Source organism: Lithobates pipiens, unplaced genomic scaffold (genome assembly GCF_037356315.1).
Source record: "Lithobates pipiens isolate NorthernLeopardFrog02 unplaced genomic scaffold, aLitPip1_a1.2 Scaffold_167, whole genome shotgun sequence".
Classification (NCBI taxonomy): Eukaryota; Metazoa; Chordata; class Amphibia; order Anura; family Ranidae; genus Lithobates; species Lithobates pipiens.
The window spans coordinates 1,713,922-1,741,378 of record NW_027507753.1 but is presented as its reverse complement, the minus strand read 5'-3'; the positions used below and the strand labels follow the sequence as shown (position 1 = coordinate 1,741,378).

At 47.9% G+C, this 27,457-nt stretch overlaps 2 protein-coding genes across 14 annotated transcripts in view; one reads left to right on the top strand and one right to left on the bottom strand.

Moving 5' to 3' along the window:
* Positions 1 to 27,457, top strand: part of LOC143986539 (NACHT, LRR and PYD domains-containing protein 3-like) — a 535,368-nt gene that overhangs the window by 414,640 nt on the left and 93,271 nt on the right. The gene's annotated exons all lie outside the window — the stretch shown is intronic.
* The window catches only part of LOC143986537 (NACHT, LRR and PYD domains-containing protein 3-like), a 177,532-nt gene that overhangs the window by 79,916 nt on the left and 70,159 nt on the right, over positions 1 to 27,457 (bottom strand). For 3 of the 13 annotated variants that reach the window (XM_077484900.1, XM_077484899.1, XM_077484909.1), the window contains exon 2: positions 24,162 to 24,321. The exons of 8 other annotated variants lie outside the window; for them this stretch is intronic. The gene's annotated coding sequence lies outside the window, so the exon portion shown is untranslated. Of the gene's footprint in view, positions 1 to 7,256; positions 7,276 to 23,188; positions 23,209 to 24,161; positions 24,322 to 27,457 lie in introns of those variants that run through there. 2 more of the 13 variants (XM_077484908.1, XM_077484907.1) reach the window with 2 other exon arrangements.

The window sequence follows — 27,457 nt, the reverse complement described above, 5'->3', positions numbered from 1 at the left end:
TTGTTGTTGACTTGTCTCAGATAGAGTAGCCCCCCCTGTGAATTCATCCAGCATTGCGACTTCCTCATCTTCCTGCTCCTCCATGGCTTGATCAATGACACGACACAATGCATGCTCCATAAAGAAGGCATAAGGTACCATGTCACTGATGGCGCCATGGCTGCGACTGACCAGTTTGGTGATCTCATGAAATGGCCGCAAAAGTCTGCATGCATCACTGGCACAGTGAAAAAAAACCCAGCTCCCCAGAACCTGCTCTGCCGCAGAGTTCATACAGGTAGACATTAACTGCACGTTTCTGCTGAAGCAGCCTATCAAGCATATAGAAGGTTGAGTTCCATTGCGTTGGGCAATCGCAAATAAGACGTCTGATCGGCAGATTGTGTCACCGCTGAAGGTCAGCAAAGCGAGCCATGGCCGTGTAAGATCTTCTGAAATGGGCCGAGATTTTCCTTGCCTGCCGCAAGATGTCAAGGACCCCAGGGTATTTGACAATGAATCACTGCACGACCAAGTTTAAGACGTGTGCCATGCAAGGCACGTGTGTAATTTTGCCCTGTTTCAATGTGCTAAGCAGATTGGCACCATTGTCACACACCACTTTACCAACTGTCAAATTGAGTGGTGTTAGCCACTGATCTGCCTGTGAACGCAAAGCTGAAAAGGAGTGCAGGGCCAGTGTGGCTCTTGGCTTCCAAGCACAAAAGGCGCAGCACAGCATGGCAATGTCTCACCTGACATGCTGAATAGGTTCTGGGGAGCTTGGGTGGCGCAGCGGAAGAGACGCTAGCAGCGGAAAAGGAGGAGTCAGCCGAGGAGGAGAGGGAGGAGGATGGAGTAGGAGGAGGAGAAGAAGAGCCAGGCCTGCATGCAATCCATGGCGGTAAAACCAAATCTACACGGGTGCCACGGGTTACATGCTTGACGGCCGTCAGAAGGTTCACCCAGTGGGCAGTAAAAGTGATATACCTTCCCTGCCCATGTTTGCTAGCCCACGTGTCTGTGGTCAGATGTATCTTGGCACCAACACTGTGTGCCAGAGATACATTCACTTGACGCGGAACATGGACATATAGCTCTGGGATGCCCTTCTGTGAGAAATACTTCCTTCCTGGGACCTTCCATTGTGGTGTTCCAATGGCCACAAATTTTCGAAAGGCCTCCGAGTCCACCAGTTTATATGGCAATAGCTGGCACGGTATCAGTTCTGACAAGCCAGCCGTCAACCAATGGACAAGAGGTTTATGGGGCGTCATAATTTTTTTACGCTCAAACATTTGGCCCACGAAGCCTGCCTTTTTGCAGAAAAACGTGAGGATGGCATGATGGAAGGTGGAGTGGAGAACAATTGTGAGGAGAGAGGAGAAGGAGAAGATGAGGCTGGACGGTGAGAGCCTAGAGTGTGGCTTTGTGGGTTCCGTTGCTCCCACTGGGCTCGGTGATGGGAGCTCATGTGCCTTCTTAAGGCGGTCGTCCCTAGGTGAGTGTTGGGCTTGCCGCGACATATGAATTGATTGCAAAGATTGCAGATGGCAAAACTAATGTCAGCAGCGGGCACGTTAAAAAAAAGCACACACTGCCGAGCCATGTGCCGGCGTCCTGGGAGCACCAGATATGACCGTACATGGTTGATGCCTCGCTCCTGATACATTAGCAGTCTGCTTTGTCCCTCCTGTGCAATCTAAGTTCTGCCTGCTTCTCCTCCCTAACTGCTGGTCCATATCTCCCTCTTAACTCCCCTCCTCTCTTGTGGGCACCCACGTGACATCACTAGACACATCATCATCAACGTCACCTTCCCCACCGCTATAATTAGAGATCTCGGAGTAGGCAGCAACACCGTAGACAAACCTCCTCCTTGGGCTGATCTGGGTACTGTCGTCAGACTGGTGAGTGGCGGTTGTTGCTTCCTCCTCTTCCTGATCCAATGCCAAGAGTGGCTGCGCATCGGAAATTTCTTGATATAGATCGGAAAAGAATTCCTGTGACTCAAGTGGAAGGTATATGGTGGTGGTGTTTTTGGTGGTAGTGTCTTTGGGGGTGCACACAGCAGAGAGTGAGGAAGAGGGTGCAGATCGAGAGGATGAGGAGGGTGCAGAAGAGTAAGGCTGAGTGAGCCACTCAACCCAGTCTGGTGCATCCTTTGATGTAAGCGCATGCACCTTCTGCAATTTGCCACTTTGGCTCAAGCCTGTTGCTCCTGCCCTAGCCCTACCACCCCTGCGAAAGGGCCTGCCTCTTCCTCTGCCTGTCATTTTTTAAATGACCCTGTGACAAAAGTCTCTAGAGAAGTGCAGTATGTATGTGTAAGAAGGTATATAACACCCCGCTTCAATCTTTCGTTTTTGGGGGCCACTGGTCTATCACACCAGTTATAATACTTTTTTTATTGCGTTTGTCACTCTTTGTAGTATCGCTGCAGAACCACTCAGCAGTCACAATGCCGCACAGTGGAAATGCACTATACTATGCTTTCTATATGTGCAAGTATTTTATACGTGTATTACACACCTATATACTGCACACCAAATAGTACACCTATACCAGTCCTTAAAAGGACCTTTGTGGACCTAGTAGCTAGTGATTTGCAGACTGTCCCTCAGTCCCTACACTGATAAAAGACAGCTGCAGAAACGAGCAGTAATCTGCAGCATAGCAGTGCACCAGCACCCTATATACTGTACACCTATACCAGTCCTTAAAAGGACCTTTGTGGACCTAGTAGTAATAGCTATCTAGTGATTAAACCGACTGTCCCTGCTCCACACAGCGTCCTGTCCCTACACTGACAAAAGACAGCTGCAATCACCAGCACAGCAGTGCACTGAACCCTATACACTGTACTACACCTATACCAGTCCTTAAAAGGACATTTGTGGACCTAATAGCTAGTGATTTGTGTCACTACAGTCTCGCCCTGCTGCACACAGCAACCTCTCCCTACACTGGCAAAAGACAGAATGTAAAATGGCCACCAGATTAGGTCTATTTCTAAGGTAGGGGGAATGTCCAATTGTCCATGTGCTGAAATGTCTCAATTGGCTGTTCTGTACCCCATGATGGATGTGTCATCATGGGTCAAAGTTCTTTCACACTGTAAACACATATGTCCGCCAGGCGAACAGCGGCAATAGTCCTCTGGTTTGATGAATCGCGAACACGCAAAATTTGCAGAAAACCGACCACCGGGCGAACCGTGAGGCCATCCCTAATACTGGAGTGTAAAAACCCCTTGTCACTGTTAGAGTAATTGAGATTAAAGAGTCCCAGTAAAAAAGGACCACAAATGTATCATGTAAGTTTGAATGACAGAAACCACATCACACATATGAGAAAGTTCTTACTTATAAGTGCACTGGAGTAGAGATTCTCTACTCCAGTGCACTTATAAGTAAGAACTTTCTCATATGTGTGATGTGGTTTCTGTCCTTCATACTTACATGATACATTTGTGGTCCTTTTTTTACTGGGACTCTTTAATCTTAATTACTCTAAGCCCTTGTACACACAATCTGAGATTCTGACAGAATGTGTCCGATCGGAGCGTTTTGTCGGATATTCCGACTGTGTGTGGTCTGCATCAGACTGTTTCTGTCTGAATATCCGTCGGACCAAATTTTCCAAATTGCCGGAAATATTTTCCGTCAAACTGGTCCGATCGGATATACTCTGATCATGTGTAGAGAATTCCGATCGGACAAAGTGCCACGCATGCTCAGATCAAATTCCTACATCAAAGCTATTGGCTACTAGCGTGAACGTAGTCCCATCGTAACAAAATTACGTCATCACGTTCTGAAAGATCGGATTTTCCGACAACTTTGTTTGACCGTGTGTATGCAACAGTTTCGGACAAAATCCGACGGATTTGGTTGTCGGAATCTCTGATCGTGTGTACAAGGGCTAACAGTGACAAGAGGTTTTTACACTACAGTTTCTTTATTTTACTGTTAAACATACATACATATATATATATATATATATATATATATATATATATATATATATATATATATATATATATATATATATATATGCTCGTGCAAACATGGAGGGGTACATACGTGCAAGTATTATAAGTATTTATCATTTTTCATACTTTTTTCCAATATATATTTCCTGTGCACATTACAATATACAGTGGTGTGAAAAAGTGTTTGCCCCCTTCCTCATTTCCTGTTCCTTTGCATGTTTGTCACACTTAAGTGTTTCGGAACATCAAACCAATTTAAACAATAGTCAAGGACAACACAAGTAAACACAAAATGCAATTTGTAAATGAAGGTGTTTATTATTAAAGGTGAAAAAAAATCCAAACCATCATGGCCCTGTGATTGCCCCCTAAACCTAATAACTGGTTGGGCCACCCTTAGCAGCAACAACTGCAACCAAGCGTTTGCGATAATGTGCAATGAGGCTTTTACAGCGTCCTGGAGGAATTTTGGCCCACTCATCTTTGCAGAATTGTCCTAAATTCAGTTACATTAGAGGGTTTTCGAGCATGAACGGCCTTTTTAAGGTCATACCACAACATCTCAATAGGATTCAGGTCAGGACTTTGGCTAGGCCACTCCAAAGTCTTCATTTTGTTTTTCTTCAGCCATTCGGTGGTGGACTTGCTGGTGTGTTTAGGATCATTGTCCTGCTGCAGAACCCAAGTTCGTTTCAGCTTGAGTACACGAACAGATGGTCGGACATTCTCCTTCAGGATCTCTTGGTAGACAGCAGAATTCATAGTTCCTTTTATCACGGCAAGTCTTCCAGGTCCTGAAGCAGCAAAACAGCCCCAGACCATCACACTACCACCACCATATTTTACTGTTGGTATAATGTTCTTTTTCTGAAATGCAGTGTTCCTTCTACGCCAGATATACTTGGACACACACCTTCCAAAGAGTTCCACTTTTGTCTCATCGCTCCACAGAATGTTGTCCCAAAAGTCTTGGGGACCATCAAGATGTGTTGTGGAGAAATTGAGACGAGCTTTGATGTTCTTTTTGCTCAGCAGTGGTTTTCTCCTTGGAACTCTGCCATGCAGGCCATTTTTGCCCAGTCTTTTCCTGATGGTGGAGGCATGAACGCTGACCTTAACTGAGGCAAGTGAGGCCTGCAGTTCCTTGGACGTTGTTGTGGGGTCTTTTGTGACCTCTTGGATGAGTCGTCGCTGCGCTCTTGGGGTAATTTTGGGCGGCCGGCCACTCCTGGGAAGGTTCACCACTGTTCCATGTCTTCGCCATTTGTGGATAATGGCTCTCACTGTGGTTCGCTGGATTCCCAAAGCTTTGGAAATGGCTTTATAACCCTTTCCAGACTGATAGATCTCAATTACTTTCTTTCTCAATTGTTCCTGAATTTCTTTGGGTCTCGGCATGATGTGTAGCTTTTAAGGATCTTCTGGTGGACCTTACTGTGTCAAGCAGCTCCTATTTAAGTGATGCCTTGATTGTGAACAGGTGTGGCAATAATCAGGCCTGGGTGTAGCTATTGAAATTGAACTCAGGTGTGGACAACCACAGTTATAGTATGTTTTAACAAGGGGGGCAATCACTTTTTCACACAGGGCCATGATGGTTTGGATTTTTTTTCACCTTTAATAACAAACACCTTCATTTACAAATTGCATTTTGTGTTTACTTGTGTTGTCCTTGACTATTGTTTAAATTGGTTTGATGTTCCGAAACACTTAAGTGTGACAAACATGCAAAGGAACAGGAAATGAGGAAGGGGGCAAACACTTTTTCACACCACTGTATATCATATATTGGTGCATTTATCTACTTATTTACACTTCCGTACCCAGTGTACTCTGCACTAAAAAAATCTAAGAAAATAATATATGTTTTTTCCTTCCTCTGTTCTTTGACCCGGCATTTTATTTTCAGCCCCAGTGTTTCCCTTCTAAGTGGCTTCTTGTTTGCAATTTTTTCCCTGTTATTTTCCCTTTTTAGGGGTTCTCCAGGGTGGCCCCCTTTTGGATTTCCTGTTTTTTGGACTTCCTTTTGGCCTTTACAATTTACAGAAGGTCTCTGGTACACCTGCACTGTGCAACGCCACCTGCCCTTTCCCTCTACCTCTCTTCATGTGCCTTGAACACTGGCAAAATTAACTACTCATACGAGGCCACCTACAGTATCTTGTTTTTAATTAACAATTATTCTGGGATATTTTGACCCTGCTACAAGTTCTGTGAGTATTATTTGTAATCCTTTTTTGCAATCTATTGTTTTTACCCTTACTATTGTACTTGTTTGGTTATCTCCTGGCTCTAACATCGTGTCCTCCGTTATTCAATAGATTCCATGTTAATGTTGTATCTACACCCCTGAAGAAGGAGATGTTTTATTAAGCTCGGAAACACGTAGGATGACTACATCTACATGGATTATATATAAACTTGTGTGGTTAAGATTGTTATCAACAGTGTCTCTATAACTGTACCCAGAGATATACCTTTTATGTATATTGTACATTACTTTCTTGTCTGTTTTATGTAATAAAATGCAATATTTAAAGGGGAAACACTGCGCTATGACAAACAAATACTAAAAATTTTCAAAACAGCTGCCAACACTTCAAACAAACAAAGTTCGGTGAATATAAAGTAACAAATAGTGTAGCGCTGGATGTGTGTGAAGGAACCGTACATAAATAAATTACGTGGTTACAAAAAACAAAATGTGAATATATTGAAAATACAACATAAAAACTGTGGATACTAAAAAGTGTTAATAACTAAATAGTGAGTCCCAGTGAGAAAAGTCCACATATATTAAGTGGTGCACAAAGGTTGTGATAGATCTTCCTCACAAGGAAATCAGTCCATCCTCTCTGGTAAGAGTATTTTATCTATTCTTTGAAACTACTTCAGACAAGCCGTTATCCTTGGTTTCACTTCATCTGTGGACTCCCTGATTTCCTTGTAACGAAGATCTATCACAACATTTGTGCACCACTTAATATATGTGGACTTTTCTCACTGGGACTCACTATTTAGTTATTAACACTTTTTAGTATCCACAGTTTTTATGTTGTATTTTCAGTATATTCACATTTTGTTTTTGTAACCACATAATTTATTTATGTACAGTTCCTTCACACACATCCAGTGCTACACTGTTTGTTACTTTATGTAATAAAATATTTTGATTGTTTTCCAATCAAGTTGTACGTGCCTTTAAAATCCACCTCCAGGGGATTTCTCTTTTTATAAACCATGACACCTAATAAAGGTTTTTTTTGGTTAAAGAAATACTTACCTGTGTGTTTTACTTCAAAAAGGACAGTTTATTTGTGAGTAGGCAGGTACCTTTCAAAAATACAAAATCAAATTAACAAGGGGCACAAAAACAACCTCCTCGAGATTACAAAATTAAACAATAAAATAAAAATATAATAATGGTGTTGCGGTAAGTTGACACACAAAACACACCGACAAAAATTACGAAGATGAGCAAAATGTCAAAAAAAGGAGATCTTGATTAAAAAAGAAACCACAAAATTTAAACTAAAAATAAAATAAAAAATGATTGGGGAGATCTGGCGAATAAAAATATTGTATTCATGAAATGAGGAAAAAGAAATAAGTTTGGGAGAAGTGTGTGTGAATATGAGCAGCAAAACAACTTCATTCTTGTAGCATTATAAAGAAAAAGAGAATGCGCTGCTTTAAAGAATTTTTAACAATGCAGCGTGACGAATGTGCTAGATCGATTAGGGCGGTAGTTTTACCTGACCGAGCGCTTCCGTCTCAGAATTTATTCTGAGCATGCGTGGCACTTTGTCTGTCGGACAAGGCTACACACGACTTCAAACTTTGTTGGTCGGAAATTCGGACGGAAAAAGTCAGATGGAGCCCACACACAGTGGGATTTTCTGACACAATGGTCCGATTGGACATTTTCCGTCGGAATTTCTGACCGTGTGTACAAGGCATTAGTCTAATCAGGACCAGTCTCCTCAATGAGTCCTATCATGAAACTCTTATATAGTTCATGTAAGAAATGACAATAAAGTCAGTGCAGTCTCTATATAGGAGATAGCATGGTGTAATCCTCTTTCAAGGCTCAGATGTAAACATAACTCCACACATTATAATGACAGATGTGCATCCGGAAAGGTAATGGGTACTCTTACCCCAGGGTGTGTTCCCATACACCAGTGGTGGTGAGTCAGTCAAGCATGGAATGATACTCCATGATGGATCTTCCAGCCAGGATTCCTATAGACCAGGTAAGGTGTGACGGGTAAGGTGTGTTTACCATCTGAGCCTTGAAGGAGGATTACACCATGCTATCTCCTATATAGAGACTGCACTGACTTTATTGTCATTTCTTACATGAACTATATAAGAGTTTCATGATAGGTCGACTCATTGAGGAGACTGGTCCTGATTAGACTAATATTTTAGGTGTGCTCACTGGATGGACATTAATATATTTTGTTTATATATGTGACTATGATATGTCCGTATGAGATCCCTCTCTCCTTTTTTTGTTAATGTACACATTTTAATATATTCCCATATATTTCATTCACGTACACATGTAGGCCCCTTTCACACTGGGGCAATGCGGGCGTCGGTGGTAAAGCACCACTATTTTTAGTAGTGCTTTACCATTGTTTTAGTGGCGGAATGCAGCTGCTAGCGGGGCAGTTTTAAGTGGCGGTGAAGGCCAGAGACCCTTTACTTAATCGCAAGCTTACTGTCACAGAGTTTGTGCGGGCCTTGGGGACAGTCAGAGACAGCTAGGCAGAGCAACCCCAACAGGAGGGTAGAATTAGACCCATATCTGCATGCAGCAGGTCACAAGTACGCAGGGTGCCCATCCTTTGACTATCACCGCTCATTTTCAGCCAAGGCAGCAGCCAGACTCAAGGGGATCCTTTACCTCCCATCTTTTAGTGTTTCTCTTCCAGGTAAAGACCCTGACTAAATCCTTAAATTAAGATGTGCCAGCTATAGCAGATCTGCCCATGGGAGTCGAATTTCTCACAAATTGGAATGGCATGCCAATGTGTATTCCCTAAGCATCTCTCTCTTCATCTCAGGTAGGCATGGTCACCACAGCTCCACAGGTCCTCGCCTCAATTTTTGGCCAAATTGGGTTTATAGGGCCATGTCCGTCAGAAATCCTCTTGATTCCTGGGTTCAGTTAGCCCTTCTCTTTGTTCCACCTCTACCCCATTGTCGCAGCAGCTCAAGTCTGGTGCAACAACTTGGCAGGACAAACAGTGACGTTCGCCACAGACAACCAAGCCACAGCCAGTATTATGAATAAAGGAGGTCCTAGTAGCCTGCCATCATGGCCTTCCTGCGCAGGCTGGTGCCACTATCCCCACAGCACCAATCTAACGTCCTATGCGTCCACATCCCAGACAAACGCAATAATCTGGCCAACGCACTACCCGTTAACTTTGCTTCGTTATTTTTTGCAGGAACCTGGAACCGACCCGACCATGTCTCTTATCCAACACTGGTCGTAGCTAACCTCGGATTCAAACAACACTTTCACAACGCTACCTGCCTTATTAATCTTTCACTATCTCACAACACCCAAAAGGCCTACCGTGCAGCCTAGAGGTTCTATGTCAGGTTACTAGCCTCAAACCCCAGAGCAATACCAAGAGTTCTCCATCACATCCTGGTCTTCATATTATGCCACCACACACAGTTGGCATTGTCACACAATACCTTAGTCCCCACTCAGCTGACATCCAGTATTTCATCCCCTTATGAGATCCTAACAAACCATCTTGTTTGCCGCCCATACGGTCAAGACCATGTTGTGTGGTATTCACAGGCAATGACCCCAAATCAGTATCAAACGGCTACCTGTCACCAGTGCCATATTCCGAGACGCCCCAGTGAATACTGTCACCATCCCACTTGTAAAGTGTTACGTAGACGCCACCTCACACGCCATCAGACTTACTTCATCTTGCTCCTCAGGGTGTCCAAAACACAATAGTCCAGTCCAGGGGTTGACATCAAGCCTTTAAAAACTCTCAAAGCCTGGTGCCCCGTGTCCATCCTAGATCAATTTTTGGCCCATATGTTTGATCCCTCGCAGGACAGCCCATTACTACCGTTCCCGATTAGTACCCCAGGCAGCAACCAGTTCATTAGTCACGTCAGGTTCCTTTTGAGCAAATTAGGCCAGGACCTTGGTCATTTTCTTGGACATTCTTTCGCATTGGAGCAGCATTAGCAGCCTCACGAAACGGGGTCCCAGTCCACGTGATCAAAGATGGGCGGGCGGGAATCCACCTGCTTTACTCGATACATCTCCAATCCACAAGTAGAAATGTCCTGAGCCTTCAGCAACTTTGCCCCGCAGGTGTCTTGTTGTACATAAATGAATAATTACCTCCCTAAACCAAGTCTTTTGCGGCCTTCTCTTGGCATATCACCCAGCAGACCAGGGCTCACCGCCCAGCTCACCAGGGCTTACCTTACAGCAGACCAAGGGAACAATTCAGGTCTATTTTATGTTGTTAGTCTTGTGACGTGTTTATGTGTTCTTTCATATCTCTTAGAGCGGAGGGCTCCGACCATATATTAAAAAAAACAGGGGTGGAGAGCACAAGGGCTGGAGAGTAATGGGGGGGTACAAAGAGCAGGGGGAGTGGAGAGCAATGGGGGGAGTTTGAGAGCACCAGTGGGGGCCAGAAAGAACAGAGGTGGAAAGCACGGGGAACTGGAGAGCACTGGTAGGGTTGGAGAACACATGGGTGGGGGCAAAATGCAGGGGGGGGTGGAGAGTACAGGGGTGGGGAGTGGAAAGTGCTGGGGGAGCCAAAAAGAACAGGGTGGAGAGCACGGGGGGTAGAGAGCACTGGGGGGCCAGAAAGAACAGAGTTGGGGAGAATGGGGGGCTGAAGAGCACTGGGGTGGGGGCTGGAGAGTGATGGGGAGAGCTGGAGAGCACTGGGGGGGGCAAAAGAACAGAGGGGAGAGCACTGGGGGAGTGGAGAGCACTGGGGGGGGAAGAACAGGGGGAGAGTACTGGGGGTAGTGGAGAGCACGGGGGAGATGAGAGCACTGGGGGGAGAACAGGGGGAGAGCACTGGGGGAGTGGAGAGCACTGGGGGAAGAACAGGGGGAGAGCACTAGGGGGAAAGAACAGGGGAGAGCACTGGGTGAGTGGAGAACACGTGGGGGGAAGAACAGGGGGGAGAGCACTGGGGTGAGTGGAGAGCACTGGGGGGAAGAACAGGGGGGAGAGCACTGGGGGGGAGAACAGGGGGAGCACTGGGGAGAGTGGAGAGCATTTGGGGGGAAAGAACAGGGGGGAGAGCACTTGGGGGGGGGGGAACAGGGAGGAGAGCACTGGGGGGAAGAATAGGGGGGAAGAGCACTGGGGGGAGTGCAGAGCGCTGGGGGGAGAACAGAGGGGGAGGGCACTGGGGGAGTGGAGAGCACTGGGGGGTAGAACAGGGGGAGTGCACTGGGAGGGAGCATTGGAGGAAGGGGAGAGCACTGGGAGGGACAGGGGGAGAACACTGGGGGGAGTGGAGAGCACTGGGGGGAGAACAGGAGGGAGAGCACTGGGGGGAGAACAGGAGGGAGAGCACTGGGGGGAGAACAGGAGGGAGAGCACTGGGGGAGAACAGGAGGGAGAGCACTGGGGGGAGAACAGGAGGGAGAGCACTGGGGGGAGAACAGGAGGGAGAGCACTGGGGGAGAACAGGAGGGAGAGCACTGGGGGGAAAACAGGGGGGAGAGCACTGGGGGAGAACAGGGGGGAGAGCACTGGGGGGAACAGGGGGGAGAGCACTGGGGGAGGGGAGAGCATGGGGGATAGGGGGAGAGCACTGGGAGGAGTGGAGAGCAACGGGGGGAAGAGCACTGGGGGGAGAACAGGAGGGAGAGCACTGGGGGAGAACAGGAGGGAGAGCACTGGGGGGAAAACAGGGGGGAGAGCACTGGGGGAGAACAGGGGGGAGAGCACTGGGGGGAACAGGGGGGAGAGCACTGGGGGAGGGGAGAGCATGGGGGATAGGGGGAGAGCACTGGGAGGAGTGGAGAGCAACGGGGGGAAGAGCACTGGGGGGACAGGGGGGAGAGAACTGGGGGTAGAGCACTGGGAGGAGTGGAGAGCAATGGGGGGAGACCATTGGGGGGAACAGGGGGGAGAGCACTGGGGGGAAGAACAGGGGGGCAACAGAGGGGGAGAGCACTGGGGGAGTGCAGAGCACTGGGGGGAGAACAGAGGGGGAGAGCACTGGGGAGTGCAGAGCACTGGGGGGAGGGCACTGGGGGAGTAGAGAGCACTGGGGGGTAGAACAGGGGGAGTGCACTGGGAGGGAGCATTGGAGGGAGGGGAGAGCACTGGGAGGGACAGGGGGAGAACACTGGGGGGAGTGGAGAGCACTGGGGGGAGTGGAGAGCACTGGGGGGAGAACAGGAGGGATAGCACTGGGGGAGAACAGGAGGGAGAGCACTGGGGGGAGAACAGGAGGGAGAGCACTGGGGGGAGAACAGGGGGGGGAGCACTGGGGGAGAACAGGGGGGAGAGCACTGGGGGGAACAGGGGGGAGAGCACTGGGGGGAACAGGGGGGAGAGCACTGGGGGAGGGGAGAGCATGGGGGATAGGGGGGAGAGCACTGGGAGGAGTGGAGAGCAACGGGGGAAGAGCACTGGGGGGGACAGGGGGGAGAGAACTGGGGTAGAGCACTGGGAGGAGTGGAGAGCAATGGGGGGAGACCATTGGGGGGAACAGGGGGAGAGCACTGGGGGAAGAACAGGGGGGAGAGCACTGGGGGGGAAGAACAGGGGGGGGACAGGGGGGAGAGCACTGGGGGGAGAACAGGAGGGAGAGCACTGGGGGGAGAACAGGGGGGAGAGCACTGGGGGAAACAGGGGGGAGAGCACTGGGGGGAACAGGGGGGAGAGCACTGGGGGAGGGGAGAGCATGGGGGATAGGGGGGAGAGCACTGGGAGGAGTGGAGAGCAATGGGGGGAGACCATTGGGGGGAACAGGGGGGAGAGCACTGGGGGAAGAACAGGGGGGAGAGCACTGGGGGGGAAGAACAGGGGGGGACAGGGGGGAGAGCACTGGGGGGAACAGGGGGGAGAGCACGGGGGAGACCATTGGGGGAACAGGAGGGATAGCATTGGGGGGAGAACAGGAGGGAGAGCACTGGGGGGAGAACAGGGGGGAGAGCACTGGGGGGAGAGCACTGGGGGGAACAGGGGGGAGAGCACTGGGGGGAACAGGGGGGAGAGCACTGGGGGAGGGGAGAGCATGGGGGATAGGGGGGAGAGCACTGGGAGGAGTGGAGAGCAACGGGGGAAGAGCACTGGGGGGGGCAGGGGAGAGAGAACTGGGGTAGAGCACTGGGAGGAGTGGAGAGCAATGGGGGGAGACCATTGCGGGGAACAGGGGGGAGAGCACTGGGGGAAGAACAGGGGGGAGAGCACTGGGGGGGAAGAACAGGGGGGACCAGGGGGGAGAGCACGGGGGGGGGACAGGGGGGAGAGCACGGGGGAGACCATTGGGGGAACAGGAGGGAGAGCATTGGGGGTAGAGCACTGGGGGGGAACAGGGGGGAGAGCACTGGGAGGAGTGGAGAGCAATGGGGGGAGAGCACTGGGGGGAGTGGAGAGCACTGGGATGATGGCTATAGAAGTATGGGGAGAGCTGGAGAGTTGGGGGCAGCAAGAACAGGGGAGGAAAGAACTGTGGGGGGGCAGAGAGTGTGTTGGTGGAGGAGAGCACTGGGGGGGCAGGAAAGTGTGGTGGTGGAGGAGAGCGCTGGGGGGCAGGGAGCACAACGTGAACTGGGGACAGTAAAATAAGTTGGATAGGAGAATCGGCAGGGGGGCCCCTGCATCCCCCACCCCGCCAATCCTCCTATCCAGGCACTGTGGCACACAGGGCGGGCTGTACCTACAATATCTCCTCTATGGATCACAGCGCTGGTTGGCTCTGTGTTCGGCGCCCGCTCTGTATCATGGCCCCGCCTCCTAAGACCTGCTCATGTGATAGGTGGAAAGTTGATTCTATCTACTATCACATGAGCCGGTCTGAGGGGGCGGGGCCATGTTACAGATCAGCCGCCGAACACAGAGCCAGCCAGCACTGTGATTCGCAGGAGAGAGCGTAGGATGCAGCCGCAACTAAAAGTGGCCCCAGGGCAGGCAGCCTACCGGGAAATCTCCTGGTATCTCGGTAGGCCAGTCCAGCCCCGGATACAGTTCTATCCATTATAAGACTTTTTGGAACATACTGACAGAACCATTTAAAAAAGCCTTCAACTCTCTGGCTAACACTCGATCGGTGCCCTCAGACCTTCTCACCGCACACATTATGGTTCTTCACAAACCCAACAAGGACACCACAGAGTGCTCCAGCTACAGGCATATTTCTTTTTTTTTAATACAAACGTTTTTATTAGGTGAGAAACAGAATACACAGTAGTGCACATATACACAGCTTGCAGTGGCATTGTACAGAGTTACATTAACACTCCAATGACATAATGAGGAACAATATCCAGAGAAAATATACAAAAAAAAAAGATTTAGAACAGTGCTATAGAGCCAGTCAAACGTAAACTGTCATCAGAGAGGTCGTATGTAATTGTTCTAGAAGTACCATGCTAAGACCTTCAGGGTGACTGTGTAAGTTAAGATAAAAACACATTAAATATTCAATAATAACAACAACTGACCGTAGCAAAGAAAAGAAAAAAAATCCCTTCTTTCATAAACTTCAGCCCCACAACGACTGGTATAGGACCAATCTCGGAAAATAGAAAATGTGCGGAGATTCGGTGGACTAGGTAACCAGAACAGGGTCTTTAAAACTGCTATGTCCCAAAAACAAGGCCCAGTGTTATCTCATCTAGGGATCCACCTGCGGGGGAAGGGGAGGAAGTACCAACCCCTCCGCCCCCAAGCCGAGCGGCCAAGTTGCCCACTTGGCAGTGTGAATGTGCATAGAGTCCAGTAGCGTATGATGGATCCGTTCCATAAGGCGGATAGATTCCATCCTTCTAATTACCTGAGCCCAGGGAACCGAGGGCGAGCGCCAATGTAACGCCACCGCCCAATGAATGGCGCTAAATAGGGTATTAATCAATCTCTGGGAGGATCTGGTAGTCCCCGGGAGGGATGCAAAAAGTAGACAGTGTGCTGCCGTCAGTTCCACATTAGCCCCCACTATGGTGGTAACCAATGTCGAGGCTTGATCCCAGACAGGTCGAAGTAGGGGACAGCTCCAGAATATATGGAGTAGTGTGCCGGGCTCCAGGCAACCCCTAAAGCACCCGTCAGGGACCGAAGGAAAAAATTTATGTACCCTCACTGGGGTGAGGTACCAACGTGTGTGTAATTTCACTACTGTGTCCTTAATAGCCATGGACCGGGAACATCTATGCATATTCCGGAGCATGTCCAGCCAATCCTCAAGAGAGAATTCGGTGGACAGGTCAGCTTCCCACAATCCCATGGCTCTAGATTTCTCAGGTAGTTGAGTTTCCAATAAGAGCTTATATATCATAGAGATAGTGCCTCTATCTCTGGAATGTCGATAACATAGTGATTCAAATTGCACCCTAGAGGGGTCACTAGCTACACAATAGTGCGATTGGAAAAAATGGCGAATTTGCAGGTATTTATAGAATTCCCCCCTCGGAATCTCGTGGCTCCTCTGGAGCTGCAAAAAGGACATAAAGCGTGGGCTATCATTGCAGAGAGCTCGGAGGGTGACCAGCGACTTCCGAATCCACCAGCTAAAAGAGCCGGGGGACTCGAATGCCAGGGGGAATCTCCTATCGCCCAGAAAGGAGGCCAACCGGGGTCTGCTAGGTAGCAATCCAAATTTAGAGTGATAAAGGGACCACAGATAAAGGGAGCGGCTAACTATAGTGTTCAGGGGGGCTAGAACCCCTGGTCTCATCTCCCCCTGCCACAGGATGCCCGGGAGAAAATACGGGCGTATGGACTGGGTTTCAAAAATCAGCCACGGCACCCCACAATTAGTAGCGTGCCATTGGGCCGTTTGGGCCAACCTTGCTGCCAGGTAATATAACCAGATGTCTGGTAATCCCAGTCCCCCCTGGGGCAGGGGTCGATGTAACAGAAGTTTCCCAAACCTGGGCCTCTTATTCTGCCATATAAACGCATTAATGTCGCGTTGCAACAATGCGAGAGCTCGGCGTGGAACATACAGGGGGAGGGCCCTAAAAAAATAAAGTAATTTGGGCAGAATAGACATCTTAACCGCGACCACTCTCCCCATCAAGGGGATATGATAAGTGGACCATAGTTTTAGCCATCTCCTAACAGACGAAAAGGCCACAGGGAAATTAGCATTATAAGTGTCTGATAGTGTGGTGGCAAGATGGATCCCTAGATAATTCAGTGTATGTTTAGATACTAGGAGGCCAAATGTGTTTTGGAGATGTAAAATTTCGGGGGGGGTGAAGTTAACAGGAAGGGCTGAACATTTGGATAGATTCACTGCCAACCCCGAAAGTTTCCGAAAAGAGTCCAGGGTGTCGATGAGGTTGGGTAGCGAAATTAGAGGGTTGGGTAAAAACAAAAGGACATCATCCGCATATAGGCTAAGCTTATACTCCCCCTCCCCCTTCAGGTACCCCCCTATATTCGGGTTAGCAATAAGTGCTCTGGCCAGGGGTTCCAAAGCCAGGGCAAATATTAAAGGGGACAGTGGGCAACCCTGTCTGGTGCCCCTGCCCAAGGGGAACAGCTCCGAGGAACAGCCCGGGATCTTCACTCTAGATTGTGGGTGCAGATATAAAGCCTTAAATCCGTTGACAAAAGCTCCAGAAAACCCAAACTTAAGTAAAACCCTGTCAATGTAGGGCCATAAAACACTATCAAAGGCTTTATGTATATCCAGTCCCAGGATCAGGACTTTTTTGGAGAAAAGGTTGGCGTCCTGTACAACATTCAAGGCTAATCTAATGTTGTCCGTGATTTGCCTATCTGGTATAAATCCCGTTTGTTCCGGGCCCACCAGAGTACCAACTATAGGGGCCAGTCTGTTTGCTAATAATTTTCCTAAAATCTTGACATCATTATTCAATACCGAAATGGGCCTATAATTTTGGGGCAGGGTGTGATCTTTATTTGGTTTGGGGATTAACGTCATATTGGCATGAAGCATTTCATCCGGGATAGCATGACCTTGTAAAATCTGGTTAAAAAGCTTCGTCAACTTGGGGGCCAGGACTTGGGTAAATTTTTTAAAATATAATGAGGTAAATCCATCCGGGCCAGGGGCCGTGGAGGATTTAAGGGATTTCATAGTGGCTATAACCTCTTGTTCGGAAAAAGGGGCATTTAGGGCTTGAAGTTGTGAGTCTGACAGTGATGGTAGGTTCACAGACTCTAACCACTGGTCCACATCCGGGGAGACAGGTTGGGAAGGAGGAGATAACAACTTCTGGTAGAATGTTTTAAAAATTTGAAGAACTTCTGTGGGGTGGGTGACTATGTGACCTGCATCGTTCCTTAATTTGTAAACATGGGGAGGCTGTAGGGATTGGTGAAGTTTGCGAGAGAACATACTGGAGGCCGTATTACTATGTAAGAGAAATTTAGCCTTAGACCAACGCAGTGCCTTTTCAGTATGACCCGAAAGGATCGTGTCCAACTCGGCTCTCTTTTGGTTAATTAACTGCATAGTGTCTAGCGAATGGGAAATAGAATGGGATTGGTATAATAGCTGTAAGTCATGGGTAAGGGAACGGATCTGTTCACCCCTCTGCCTTTTTTTGGAGACTGCGATCTCAATTAAGTGGCCCCGAAGGACCGCTTTATGAGCCGTCCATAGTGTTTGAGGGGAGATATCCCCAGTGTCATTAATTTGGAAGTACTCCTCTAGGAGGCCCACCACACGAGTGTAAATCTCCGGGTCCGTCAACAATGAGTCATTAAGCCTCCAAGAGGCTGCCTTGGGGGAAAGGCCAATGTGGGAGGTGTGGAATAAAACCACCTGGTGATCAGACCAGGGGCACGGGTGAATAGATGCGAGAGCCGAGTTAGCCAGCAATATAGGGGAAGTGTATATGTAATCTAATCTAGCATAGCTATCGTGGGGGTGGGAATAATGGGTATATTCCCTTACGCCAATATTCAGTGCCCTCCATGAATCAATAAGTTGCAATCTGTCTAACGAACGGCTCAGAAGCTTCGGAAAGGCCTTGGCACAATGAGTGGGTTTACTGCGGTCTAACGCGGGGTTGGCCACTAAATTAAAATCCCCCCCGCAATCAGATGAGGGGAGATATATCTGTCTAAGATTTTTAAAAATTGTTGGTAGAAAGTACCTTGTGCAGAGTTTGGAGCGTATAAATTAGCTACAGTCACCGCCTTACCCTGTATCAACCCTTGCAACACAATGAACCTACTATTTGGGTCCTTATACACATGTGATGGTTCGAACTGCAAAGTATTGCGGATAAATATGGCAACTCCCCTGGCCCTGGACTCAAAGGTGGTATAGTAGTGCAATCTGTATGACTTGTCAAAGAATTTAGGACAAGACGAAGAGGAGAAGTGAGTCTCCTGTAAAAGTATTATGTCTGCTCCCATATGCCTATATTGACGAAAAGCCTTCCTTCTCTTTTGGGGGGAATTAAAGCCCCTCACATTATGTGAGATTATCCGGAGACCCATGTCATGTGTTGTATGTGCACGCTATGCTGTACACCTCACCAAAGAAGTGTTGTACCCCATGCCAGAGTCCAGTGCCATGGGAGCCACCCTCCCATACAGTAGAAAAAATCATGAACCGAAGGCAATTAGGGCCAACTGTCCACCAATTAGAGAAGACAAAAATAGCGAACCAAGTTATCCATAGATCAGGGCAAGTGTTACGGTCAGTACAACCTAAGAACAAATAAACTGAGATAAAAACAAAAACAAAATAACTGTGGAGTCTGGGTGGAAAATCCAGCCAGACCAAAAGAATGTACACCTGGGACCCTAAGGCCCCAACATCCACCTGCTCCATTCACTCCCCGCCAACAAACAGTCCAAACAGGGAGCGGAGGACCAGTGTGGAGGGGGGAGAATCACAGCGCCAGAAAAAAAAGGAGATAAAATTATCCAGCGAAGGAACTATGGAACACACAAACAACAAAAAAAAAGAAAAATCGGCAAACATCTCCGGGGACAGGGAGACACCAGAGTCATATAGCAATTTTCTTCGGACAGCTTGCTCAAAGAGTGGGGAAAGGGGGAGGGATTCAAAGTATCCAGGTAGGATAGCTGAGGGAACCTGAACATATGCGTCATTGAAAACTGTCAAAAATCCGTGCAGGACAAACTAGGCAAATCCAAAAAAAGAAGAGAAAAAAAAAAAAAAAAAAAAAAAAGGTGATCACTCCTCAGGAAGAGGCTGAAGCCTGCGAGAGCGCCTGTCCCTATGGGGCGATGGAGTGGCCCAGATGGGAGACGGACGAGGAGACGGTGGGTGCCTTGGTGTTTGCTGTCTTTCCAACAGGCCCAACTTCATCAGGACTTCTCTACCCTCCAAAACCGTGGTGGCAACATGCGTGGAGCCATTATGCGGTACAATCAACTTAAACGGAAACCCCCAGCGATAACGCACCTGAGCTGTTTGTAGCGTAGAAGTAATTTCCTTCATCTGTCGCCGCTTTTCCAGCGTGGCCGGGGCGATGTCAGGGAAAATCTGCACAGCAATCCCATCCAGAAGGATACGTGGGGTGTTGCAGGAGGCTCTGAGGATTTCCTCCTTAATCAGGAAGTCCTTAAGGCACATAACAATGTCCCGTGGGGGCTTCTCTGGGGGCGGTTTAGGCCTCAAAGCCCTGTGCAGTCTGTCGCATATGAAGGATTCCTTAGGCTGGGTAGGAAGAAGCAGTTGAAAAAGCTTGGTGATCGCAGCCGGGAGATCTGTCACTGACTCAGGGATCCCCCGCACCCTCACATTGTTCCTCCTATTTCGGTTGTCCAGGTCTTCCAAATGATTCTGGAGCTGGACAACCGTGTCCCCCAACATCTCATGGTCCCTCCGTAGATCCGCATAAGCCAAATGGAGCTCATCATGCTTTACTTCTAGGAGGTCTGTCCTGTTCCCCAGGGCCGCTAACTCCTGCGAGAGCGTGCTAGTCGACTTCTGTAATTCCGCCTGGAATTTCCTGGCTAGTCGATCATACATGTGGGCAAGGCTGTCCTCTAGGTCAGCTTTAGTCAGCTGAGAGTCTCCCGTACCTGCCTGTGAGCCCGCTGCGCGCGGAGTCTCTGCATCCACGGAGGCCTGGGCGCCATCTTGGGACATCTCCTGCTTCTCACCGACACGAAGAAGATAGTTGGTCAAGGAGCGCTGAGCGGTTTTCCGCCTGCCCTTCTTAGCCGTCGGCATGCACGATTGGTCCCTCGGGCCGATGGGCTAGCTGTGGAGGCGATCGGCGAGCAAATTCGGCCCTGGGAGTGCTTTAGTATCTCCGCTGTCCCCGGAGCTCCTGTAACTAGCGACCTGCTCGCTCCGCGCCGCGCATGCGCCCTACAGGCATATTTCTTTACTGAACATGGACCTGAAGTTGCTAGCTAAAATCCTGGATAATATGCTAAGGCCACACCTAGACGCCATCATAGGTACTCAGGGCCGTTTTTAAGGCAGGGCAAAAGGGGCAGCTGCCCTGGGCCCTGTCATTGTTGTGGGGCCCAAAGCAGCTGCTTCATACTTGCCAACTATCCTGGTTTAAATTCCCTCATCTCTTGAGGTTTTAGTCCCAATATCTCAGTGCAAAGTGCTGCTACTAATACTGCCCAGCTCTGCCCTATGGTTGTGTACAGATGACTCACCTATAGACCCTGTGTTTACATCTAAATTACCGGCATTCATATGTAAATAGCAGCGGCCGACGGCATTGATATATCATGCCCCCTGGGATCATATCCACAGTAATCTCTAACAACCAATAAACAAGCAGAAATCATGTGCTGTAACCTCTAGTAACTAATCAGTGAGCGGTAATGATACACTGTAACCTCTGGCAACCAATTGTAATAGCTGCCTGATCTGATTCAGTAAACTGATTTTGAGTCTAGCTGCTATTAATTGTATGTCTCAGACCAGGTGGAGAGTAAAACTGCATGGGCGGGGGCCCCACGAAAAGTTTTGCTCAGGGTCCAATTAATGTTAAAGACGGCCCTGTAGGTACTGAACAAGTAGGCTTTATGTCAGGCAGGGAAGAGAAAGACAACATTATATAAGCACTCCTTCTCACACAAACATCACAATCCCGACACATGGAAAGTCTTCTCTTATCCACAGAGATGGAGAAGGCTTTCAACAGAGTCGCCTGGGACTTCATGTTCACAACCTGCAATCACATAGGACTTAATCCTCAGATGATGGCATGGATTACAGCACTATACCAAAGACCTTCGGCCAGAATAAAAATGAATGGAACCTTATCAGACAAAGTGGAGATACTGAATGGCACGAGGAAGGGCTGCCCCTTGTCCCCACTGCTATTCATTCTCTCCCTAGAACCATTCATTTGTACGGTAAATAAAGACAACTCGGTGAAAGGCATTTCTCTACATGACAGGGCATACAAGATGGCAGCATGCGCAGACAACCTCCTATTCTTTGTGACAAAACCACACATCGCACTACCCAATCTTATGAAATCCTTTGCCCATTATGGATTTGTCTCCAATCTCAAAATAAACCTATCAAAATCTGAGGCCATGAACATCAACCTGTCCGAGACTAATCTAGCCAGAACCCAAGAAAATTGTCCCTTCAAATGGGAGGGATCGGCACTAAAATACCTGGGAACATGGCTGACCCCTAAATTGTCAATGACTTATGACGCAAACTTCCCACCTTCAAATGATAGAAAAGGATTTAAAACTTTGGAACGCAGGTTACTTCTCATGGTGTTACCGATTAAATTACCTCAGAGGTTTTCTTAAAAAATTACACACCATACTCCTGACCTTCTTTTGGTCAAATAAAAAACCTAGGATCAAGTATGCAATTCCGACCAAACCTAAGGAATTAGGAGGGATGGGGCTTCCTGACTGCAGGAAATACTACATAGCGTCCCATTTAACAAGAATAGTGGACTGGCACTGCCACGGGGACCTAAAGACTGGGTATCCTTAGAGGATGGATTAAGTTCCTACCCCCTACTTTTTTCTCCATGGAACCCGGGACTCCAAAAAGACCAAAACATTAAAACAACATCCACTAATGGAAACCACAGTAAATATCTACTTAGAAGCGGCAAAACACCAAACAGGCACCTCCCTACTGAGCCCCCTAACACCACTAACAGACGATCAAGGCCGCGTACACACGCGCGGACTGTTCGCCCAACTTTGTCCGCTGAACAGTGTTTGGGCGGGCAGTCCGCTCGTGTGTGGGCTTTCAGCGGACAGTTTCAGCGGACAGTTTGACGAACAAGGTTTTTCGGAAATTCCGTAAAACTGTCCGCTGAAACCTTGTTTGAGCGAACAGTCCGCCCGTGTGTAGGCTTGTTCGACAAACTAAGTTCCGCGCATGCTCAGAAAGGCTTAACACGCCGAAAGTTATAATGCAGTGTATAGGATGTCGTATTTTTCGTCCCGTCGTACGTGCCGTTCACGTCATCGCGCATGGTTTCAGCAAACTGTTCGTTCGTCGTGTGTGGGCATGTCCGTCCATGCTAATTTTGAGCGGACTGTTTGCCGAAACTGTTTGACGGACAAAGTTGGGCGAACAGTCCGCCCGTGTGTACGCGGCCCCAGACTTTCCACCGGGGATTGGGAACCGTTTGCTATGCCGCCCTCCTAACAACAAATCCCTGCAAGCAGGAGAAAGTTTTCAAGACGGGAGACTCAAGGAATTTGTGACATTAAAAAAAAGACAGTGGACTATCTAATTTACCGCTCTGGACATACTTCCAACTACGCACCTATGTTGGCGGTACGACCAGACAGGGAATCTTTTCCAGACAGATGACAGATCTAGAGAAGGTATGTGCGGAGGGCGCACAGTAACAAAAGTTGACTCCAGTCGCCTATGCATGGCTGCAATACGCAAACCTCAATACCGAAGACAGATATAGAAAGGATTGGTCCACTGCACTTAAGATGACCATTATGGACAATCAATGGAAAAAGACCTGCATTCTAGCACACAAGTGCTCTATCAGCACTAAGACACAAGAAATGTCTTATAAACTACTCACTGACTAGTATGTCACACCAGAAAAACTACATTCCCGGAATGCTCAGACCTCAAGCATATGCTGGAGATGTGGGGAGGATACAGGTACACTTGTACACATCTGGTGCCACTGCCCTCCCCTGGCCCCTTTGGGTGCCAGGTCAGGGACCTTATTAATCTGAAAACAGAAACCAAAATAGTATTACACGCTGCCTGTTGCCTTCTACACATCTCTATCTACCCACTTAAATGCTACAAAAATTTGCTAACCAAGTGTGACAGAACTCACTGTCACTGTGTGTTTTGGAGAGGGCTGGGGGCTCGCCTCCTACCCACAGACTATGGCCCAGCAGAGAACGTGAGATCTGGAGGGCTATTTAAAAATCAAACAGATGGTGTTGCGCTACCTGAACTAAATATAATTAAAGTGCCTTATACTAGAAAAATAAATTCTATCTAAAAACCAGCTACCCTATCTTAAATGCAAATTAAAGTGTCTAGTGCTTTGTTGATAGTATTAAATGGGTGACATACTTATAACAGCAAGAGAGAGAAAAAAAAAAAATTAAATTTTATCTTGCTCCACCAAGTTAATCCAAAAAACAAAGAATATCCAATGTGTTATAAAACATAAATTCCAGAAATCATGTGTAATATATAAACATAGATAACTTCAAGTAGAAGGAAAAAATATTCTATAAAGTAAAAAATATCTGATATTAAGACGTGCAATTCATTATGTATACTTAAACACAAAAAGTTAGTAAAATACAATCTTTAGTGAAATTAAATAAAGAGACCAGTGATTGTTAATTCCGTAATCTTCTTAATAGATAAAAAAATATATATAAGTAAATAAAACAGTCTATATGTGAACTGGAAAAAAGTGCTCAGTGACTTATTCAGTGCTTCTCAAAAAACAGGTGCCAGCAATCGTGTTTTGTGATTCCTGTGTCTCCAGTATACACGGCACACCAGGTAGAATGGCCCCTTACCTTACTGCTGTAAGGTAAACAGCAAATCAAGCAGTCAGAAAAAGGGGGGTCCAGGGATTCTATCCCAATTCCTAGCCGATGGATATTGGCCCCCTCAATTATGTTTTCTCCTTAGATAGTTTCCATATGGATCTTTGACTTCAATGTAACTCCCAGAGGTCTGTAAGTAAAAGTGAAAAAAAAAAACGCTTAGAAACAGCCTCCCGTGCTGTCTGAGTGCTTTTAAACTTGGGCGGTGCACTTGTGGGACGTTAGAAAAAATCCTGCAAGCAGCATCTTTGGGGCAGGTCTGGGTTGGGATTTGGGGCAGTGGGGGGAAATCTTCTTGGGGGCCATATGGAGGGCTATTTGCCATCTCCCACAACCTGGAGAAGATGCCACCTCCAGACATTTGTGTCCGGGGTCGCCGGTTCATCAGAACCGGGTGAGCTGGGCTACCTAAACTTATTGGCCCGGCTGGGCTAAATATATACTTTTATTCCACAAACAATGTACTTTTAGCTGATAAAGACATATACAAGATGGCGGTATTCCCAAAGCGTGGGGCTAAGAGACCTGGGGACAAAATGGCATTGAGATAATGTAATGTAATGCTACATCCCTCCTCCCCCACCCCCCTCTTGTTGCTGTGTTTAATTGTGTTGGGTCATGGCATGTAGATAAAAGGTCTGGATGGGAGACACATCTCAGCAGGGGATGTGTAAGGAGGGGCTGCCTGCTCATCATAATCCCTTCATGTGTTTAAACTGTAGTTTCTGTTTCAATGTACAAGTGTTGAGTTCCCATTGGTTCTTGCTTGTCCCCTACCCCCTCTATGACAAGGCTAAGAGGAGTGTCCCTAACTGTGTTTAAAGGTGTATGTTTTGTATTTAATAAACAGTTTATGCTCTGCATGTTTAACCCTCAACACCTGTGTGGCTTGTCTGGTGATTGAGGGGTTAAGGGCTGGTTATGGGGAATCTGCAGGCTGCGGGTGGGTTTGGAGGACAGGAGACACAGGTCTGGCAGAGATGCCCAGCAGGGGTATCCGAGATCCGTCACACCAAGCATGTGCTGAATGCTGCTAAGGTGCTGATCCCGACCCGCTGGAGAACCACAAGAGCGCCCTCTATAGCGTATAGACATGTGCAGAGTAAAATATTTCGTTTCGGAATTTCGTTTTCGTCCGAAAGCTTAATTTATTTAGTTACTCCCGAAATTCGTTTTTATTTATTTCGTTTTTCGTTCAAAAATTGCATTCGTCCGAAAATCCACATGAATTACGGTCGAATCTGTCTTGGAAGGCTTATGGTGTCTGTCGAATGTATAAAGAAGATTCGACGGAGCTAACTATATAGCATACTTTAGAACCCTATTAAAGTCTATAGGACTCCAACGTTCAAAATCTAAAGTGCTAATTTTAAAGGCTAATTTGCAAGTTACTGTCCTAAAAAGTGTTTGGGGACCCGGGTCCTGCCCCAGGGGACATGTATCAATAAAAAAAAAAGTTTTAAAAACTGCTATTTTTTCGGGAGCAGTTATTTTAATAATGATTAAAGTGAAACAATAAAAGTGTAATATTCCTTTAAATTTCGTAGGGGGGGGGGGGGGGTTGTCTATAGTATGCCTGTGAAGGGGCGCATGTTTCCCGTACTTAGAACTGTCCCTGCACAAAGTGTCATTTATGCAGGAAAAAAAGTCCTTTAAAATCACTCGCAGCTATTATGAATTGTCGGCTCCGTAATACAGAGAACACTCATTGAAAGTCATTGATAAAAAAATAAATAAATAAATAAATAAAAAAGCGTGGGGGTCCCCCAAATTCAATTACCAGGCCCTTCAGGTCTGGTATGGATATTAAGGGGAACCCCGCGTCAAATTTAAAAAAAAATTGACGTGGGGTTCCCCCTAAAAATCCATACCAGACCCTTTATCCGAGCACGCAACCTGGCAGGCCGCAGGAAAAGAGGGGGGGACGAGAGAGCGGCCCCCCCTCCCTCCTGAACCGTACCAGGCCACATGCCCTCAACATTGGGAGGATGCTTTGGGGGTCCGTGACCCCTCAAAGCACCTTGTCCCCATGTTGATGAGGACAAGGGCCTCATCTCCACAACCCTGGCCGGTGGTTGTGGAGGTCTGCGGGCGGGGGGCTTATCAGAATCTGAAAGCCCCCTTTAACAAGGGGACCCCCAGATCCCGGCCCCCCCCTGTTTGAAATGGTAAGGGGGTACAAAAGTACCCCTACCATTTCACAAAGAAAGTGTAAAAAATGGTTAAATAAAACAAACACACTTTTGAAAAATTCCTTTATTAAAAATAAAAAAATAAAAAAAAGATTCCAGCGGCGGTAATCCACTCTTGCTATCCAGCGACGGACGGTCATCTCTCCAGCGATGTCTCATGTCATCCAGCGCAGCGAATCCTTCGTCCTTCTTCTGTCTCCTCCACGGAGACACTGCAAGGATTCCGGCGGCTGACGTTTCTTAAATACAGAGGGTGGGGCCACCCGTCACCTGACCCTGCCCCTCTCTGACGCAAGGGGAAACCCGGGGTTCCCCGTGACGTATGGGTGACCCCGCCCCCCTCTGATGTAACGGAAACCTGCCTGTGTTACATCAGAGGGGTGCGGGTCACCCCTACGTCACAGGGAACCCTGGGTTTCCCCTTGCGTCAGAGGGGGGCGGGGTCAGGTGACGGGTGGCCCCGCCCTCCGTATTTAAGAAACGTCAGCCGCCGGAATCCTTGCAGTGTCTCCTCCACGGAGACAGAAGAAGGACGGAGGATTCGCTGCGCTGGATGACATGAGACATCGCTGGAGAGATGACCGTCCGTCGCTGGATAGCAAGAGTGGATTACCGCCGCTGGAATCTTTTTTTTATTTTTTTATTTTTAATAAAGGAATTTTTCAAAAGTGTGTTTGTTTTATTTAACCATTTTTTACACTTTCTTTGTGAAATGGTAGGGGTACTTTTGTACCCCCTTACCATTTCAAACAGGGGGGGGGGGCCGGGATCTGTGGGTCCCCTTGTTAAAGGGGGCTTCCAGATTCTGATAAGCCCCCCGCCCGCAGACCTCCACAACCAACGGCCAGGGTTGTGGAGATGAGGCCCTTGTCCTCATCAACATGGGGACAAGGTGCTTTGAGGGGTCACGGACCCCCAAAGCATCCTCCCAATGTTGAGGGCATGTGGCCTGGTACGGTTCAGGAGGGAGGGGGGGCCGCTCTCTCGTCCCCCCCTCTTTTCCTGCGGCCTGCCAGGTTGCGTGCTCGGATAAAGGGTCTGGTATGGATTTTTAGGGGGAACCCCACGTCAATT